Genomic DNA, 6,000 nt, shown 5'->3' on the forward strand with positions numbered 1-6,000 from the left:
CTGTCACCTCAAATCAGCAAAGAGCATCACAACACTCCTAGCCAATTGGAGTCAAGAGCAATCAAATGCCATTTGACCCAATGTGATACACATCGGCACGACAAACCCACTCAGCCTTCCACATCGAAAACCAAAATATTAAAATCTGTTGCTCAACATCACCTGAACTTTACAGACTAAACACAAACAGAAAAGTTCAATGACTTGCCTGTTTTATCACCCCGAGCAAACTGTGGTTACATCACCAGACTGCTTCAGGCATGGATCAACATTTGCCACCCACAATACTCTAGTCCAGACAGACACAACAGTTCACACTCTACCTACGGTCCAGTGCTAACCACCGAGCTCCACATCGACAAACACACACCATAACAGACGTGACGGCACCACACCCTGAATCAACGACCACACGTTCAATTTACTTATACACACTCTTCTACAATTTGCTCAAGGTAGTTGGTCCCTCAATTTTGTTGATCCACTGGCAGGCTTGTGCGGTGCCTGATGGTTATCAATGTTTTATACATCTATTTTTACGGTGCAAACTATGTACGGTCACAAACAGCTCTTTGTGTCCTGAGCATATGGTTGAGGTAGCCTGAAAGAAAGAAAAACAGAAGAGGTCTGGCCTACAAAAAGAGTGGCACACAACAGAACATATACAGTACATCAGGCCTACCTCAAAAACCTCCACTAAAACAATACATGCACTGAAGATGACTGTATTCTAAAATAGATTAGAAAGTATGTTCTACTTTTACTATTTTCAGTTCCTCTTTTCGATTCCAGGCCCACATATTCGTTCTCTTTGTTATCTCGAACTCTACCCTGAACAAAGTTGACTGCAAGTTCATCAAAAGCGACTGAAAATAATGAGAGGCGAGAAATACTTCCCAAATCGGCGATGATATTCATCATTCTTATAATGAATAATTAGCCCAACTCAATTACCTGCTCATTAATTATTCAGCCCTATTAACAAAGCTCAGAAACTGCAGTTTAAAAAAAGCGCGATAGGTTTTGAGTAACACACCCTTGCACAAACGTTTCTGGAGATGCTTTACCAAACACACAGGAACCGATGACGTCACCGCTTTACGAACTTCTGATTGATGCAGCTGCAAGCATAGCATAAACACCTGTACTAATTTTGGCACAACGTATCTCAAACATATACTGTACCCAGTGTTCGGTTTTCTTGTCCTGACGGTCCCGGGAATCTAATCCAGGTACACACCCTCCTCACACACCCTGTTCAGAAAGAGAAAAGATAATGTCATTAGTGCATGCAACACTGGTTTTATTAAAGCACAAACACACAAACAAAATTTGTACAGCAGTGTTCAATATGCCAAGTCATCTAGTGCACAAGTTATCTATAATCGGACAAGGTATCTGTATTTAATCACTACACATTATCAGAAAAGGTATGTCAGTGGGTTAACAAACTTGTTCCCGTAAGCTACTGAACTTGTGCAAATGTGTCCAGCATCGGTCAGATCCCCTGTCAATACCCGCTAACCAGCTGTCACTTCAGCCTGACTCCATATAGGACTTAAAAACAAGCAGCAAAGCAGCAAGAAACCACAAGTCACAGCACAACCAGCATTTCTTTACTTTCATTCTCATTCTTTTTCACTGCTCCTCCACTATCTCTCCCTGCCGGGGGTCAGTTGCTCACCTGACATGGCATCCTTCAGATCCTCGGGGGCACCGAACCTCCTTCCTCTCTGCTGTGGCAATCACGCAAGCCCGTACAATCACCATTCGCTCACGTTCTCTGCGAGAAGCTATTTCCCTACTGCTGTCTGCAGCCTTCTCTCTCTCTCTCTCTCTCTCTCTCTCTCTCCTCCTCCCTCCCGCACACTCTTTCTTTGGTTGCTCCCACTCCTGCTACCTTCACTTGCTCAGAGAAAGGAGCAAAAGAGTGAAAAAAACGATCATGTTTCTTCGGCGTAAGCAGCTGCTCTCTGATTGGCCGGATGGTCCGAAGGAGGCGTCAGCCACGGCGATGGCTGCAGGCATTAAAATAGGTCTCGCCTTGCCCTGCTGCTGCAGAAAACGAAAGAAAAGAAGGGCAGGAGAGCGAGTGTGAGCGAGAGACTACCTCTTTTTCAAAGCAGGAAGGAGGGGAGGCCGTGAGTATTTCCTGTTGTGCAGCTGAAGCGAGCAAGCGAGGACGTCACGCGCAGCATTCACACTCTGGCAGGGTGTCAACACAGACGCCGGCTCATCTTGACACTTTCAAGACAGCCTCAGGATTATAACACACACATGAAGATTCCTCCCAGCATCTATACCGGATTCAGTTTAACACTGAGCGTTGTGAGTGAGAGAGCTAGTTTTATTACTGCCATGAAATAGTAAGTATTACTGTATAAAATGTTACGAGAACATTAAAACCACGTAAATGAAGCACCTCCGCAATCGCTCACCTCTGATTGTTTTCAGCAAGGAATCAGCCCCAAGTATGTGGCTACTCCAGATCGTATTTTCCTCCTTAACCTTGTATTCTCGAGCAGAAATCCAATTATGTAACCTGAAGCAACAGGTGGAAAAGCACAACCCAGATGCTGGCATCCATTCTGTCACACTGTTTAAGCGGTGATACGCCTCAACTGTTTCCTTCCATACCAGCACCATGAGAACAAATCCTTCCCCTCATCATGCACACAAAAACAACAGTTGCCCACTGCACAATTTAGCATTTAACCACAACTGGTGCATGTCAGTTTTCCTGTACCAAACAGAAAAGCATGCCTCTAGCAACCAACCCCAAGGTCATGGGTTCAAGCAATTAAATGTATACCTTAAATGCAAAAGCTGCTTTGGATGAAAGCATATGCTAAATGCATAAATGTAAATGCAATTTCTGTTCGCAGTTTGTTACAAAATTAGTTGTAGAAACAATTATCACTCAGAAGTCGCTAGTAAACTTCACAAATAATTACAAATAACTGACAACTGAACATGACATTTTCCGAAAAGACCGAAATAGGCTAGTATTTCATTGTCAAATGTACGCCAATAATCTTTATTTACAATTTTGAAAGAAAAGATGTACCGGAGACCTGTACATGGCATGAGCTCTAAAAGACTTCTGTAGCCAATGACAGTGTGGTTTGACTAAGTGCTAGAGAGTGACCTTTGCCTTCCTAAATTTGTGCTGAGGGTTCTCTGCATTTAATGGTTCGGTTTGCACCGGGGAACAGGCTGCCACAAAGAAAGCTTGTTGAAATTCCCATCAAAGTGGCACTTAAGAATTTGAAGCCTTTGAATATGCTTCCCTAATTCCAGGAACCCATTTGTTTATGTTGGCATTACTGAATGAAAGCCATTTCGAGGGGTGAATCATAAATGTGTGTGTGCGTTTAAAGTGAGAACATAAGGTGGGTCAGTTTACCTTTAAAAGTGACTTTCCATCAGAAACAATTACAAATAAATTGCCAGAAAGCCTAGATGTGTCAAAGCTCAACACGGAATCAATGTGACTGATTCTGTTGTGGAAAAAATGCGTAAGGACATTTGTCAAACCTCCAACTCTGTCTGTTGCTTCTTGATGGATAGAACCCAGGTGATGGAAAACAAAATGATGTTTATGTATCATATGTCAGTGTCAGGAAGAGATATGGTGGGTGTGTTTATGCATTGCACTGGACATATATATCAAGCCAGTGCAAAGGGCACTGGCTCATGTATTTGGCATAGTCAAATAAACTAATTTGCCTGATGGGTTGTAAATACTTGGCTACACCCTTGGCCCTGTCTCTGCTGGTGTGCTTGCTTGTTACATAACCCTACTGCCCATTCCTACCGGATATACAATATATAGTATCTTATATTAATCATGGAAGAACAGAACAGTAAACATTTTTCACAAAAATGCTTTCCTGTAGCTCAAACTGTAGAGCATGGTGCCAGCAATGCCAAGGTCATGGGTGTGATTTCCAGAGAAAGCAAGAACTGGAAAAAAAAGACGGAAAAAAAAGGTAAATGTGTACACTGAATGCAATGTAAGTCACTTTGGATGAAAGTGTCTGCATAAAGGTAAATGACAAAAAGATTGTGGTTCACAAAATTACATCAATATAAAGCGTTAAAGCAAAATGCTGCTCCCTAAAAAAGAAATTCATTGTATATTTTAGAAAGCTATATAAGACCTATAATTTCGGTATACTTTAAATATTTATCTATAATAATAGTATAGCCTCCAACTAAGCTTTAACATGTAACTGCTGCTTGCAATATGTTTGTATGCATATGTATGTTTTGCATAAAAAATAACAAATAGCTGAAATAAAGTATTAGAGCTGTCAATTTGGAAAGTTGTGAAAAATTAGATATTAATACATTAACATTCTTTTGTATGCATTTTTGAATGCAATATGTGTCGCCACATTAAAATAAATAAATAAATAATTGTTCCATCCTATCACAGCATGGTCATTTAAAGCAGGTGCCATCCGACTTGAGCAACAATCGCTTGTCGAGAGTCTCCCTAAAGGGGCCCTTCACTGACTGAGAGCGCGTCATGGAACATTCCCGGAACGAGCCAAAGTCCCACCCACCTTCTCTCCTGCTCACACACATACACGCGCACAGGCGGTGTGTACATGAAAATACAGATCACAACATTACCCATGCTGAACAAAACGAACGGTCTACATCAACACAAACAGCACAGACCCTTCGACATTAATGACATTCGCTCTCAAGATAGCGATTCATGTCTCTTTTCGCATCAGCCGTGCAAATTCCTTAGGATATTACGCAATATTCACTATCTCCAACCAGGCAAACGGGGTATTCCCCACATGTCCCAATAAGCGGAGGAGACCCATCCGCAACTCATTCTCGCTTAATCGCGCTTTCAGAAGAATATCACTCCCTGACATTCTAAGAACAAGGTGTACAAGACTAGAACTTACCGGTAGAACGTTTTCAAATCCGCCCACAACATTCCAAAAGAGTGTCAAACGCCACTGTCGCTCCCGGCTCTGACTGACACAAAATATCAGTTCAACTCGAATTGTGAGGCAACGACAACGCTGCAGACGCCAGGTGTTGGAGTACAATGTAGTGCGTCTTTGCTTCAGAAAGAGATGAAAGTGAGTTAGTCCGCTTCGGCTGGGGGGGCAGACGGGGTTATTCCTAGCGTCGCTTCCCAGAATAGAAAAGCGAGAGAGGGAGAAGGAGAGAGCGAATCTGCGCGCGTGTGTGTCAGTGTGATTGTGACGTCATCGGATCCCCCAGCGCGCGTCCCCGTGGAGCTGCAGGGGGGGAGGGAGTGGGGTTGACCGAGACTACCCGCCTGCCTGGCCTCTTCCTTGTCTTGATAGAGGAGGGAACTCCCTTGGTGAAATTTGTCCAGAACGAGCTCCTCCGACTCCAAACCGCGACAGAAGTCTTGTGTTCCTGTAATTTGATGCATCAGGGCAGGGCGAGAACGCGCGGTGACATTAGGTCTACTTGACACTAGAGTAATATCATTTTGAAGTATAAAACGACAAATTTAGATTTAGAATCTGCACCAAGATCTAGATGTTATCATCCACGAACAACTGCTCAATAGCCTTTGTGACTTCTTCCAGCATCACATTTGTCTGTTTTCTACTCTAAAATTATGGCAGTGACCTGTTTTCCCTACCTCCATGTCCATGCATGACACATATTGTTTAGGAAAGAAGAACTGTAGGCGGTAAATATAGAGACACTTCTGCATCATTGACAGTGCACACACACACATGTTTGTTTCTGTGAATTGTGGGGACTTTCCATTGACTTCTATTACTTTTATTTTGACCATACAATATTTTCTATCCCCTAACCCTAAACCTAAACCTGTTTGCATTGTTAAACTTTCAGATAAACATAATTTACTATTTTTAATCATTTTTTTCCCTCGTGGGGACTGCAGGCCATTCTCCACAATGTCAAAAATTTCAGGTTTTACTATCCTTGTGGCGACATGTGGTCCCCACAATGTAGCAAACAAGT

At 42.6% G+C, this 6,000-nt stretch overlaps 1 protein-coding gene across 1 annotated transcript in view; it reads right to left on the reverse strand.

Moving 5' to 3' along the window:
* hivep2a (HIVEP zinc finger 2a) overlaps window positions 1–2,065 on the reverse strand; it is a 68,803-nt gene extending 66,738 nt beyond the window's left edge. The window contains 2 exon segments of the mRNA XM_058755657.1: window positions 1,186–1,254; window positions 1,685–2,065. The gene's annotated coding sequence lies outside the window, so the exon portion shown is untranslated.
* Between the last annotated feature and the right edge of the window lie 3,935 nt (window positions 2,066–6,000).

The sequence above is a fragment of the Onychostoma macrolepis genome, chromosome 20, assembly GCF_012432095.1.
Source record: "Onychostoma macrolepis isolate SWU-2019 chromosome 20, ASM1243209v1, whole genome shotgun sequence".
Lineage (NCBI taxonomy): Eukaryota > Metazoa > Chordata > Actinopteri > Cypriniformes > Cyprinidae > Onychostoma > Onychostoma macrolepis.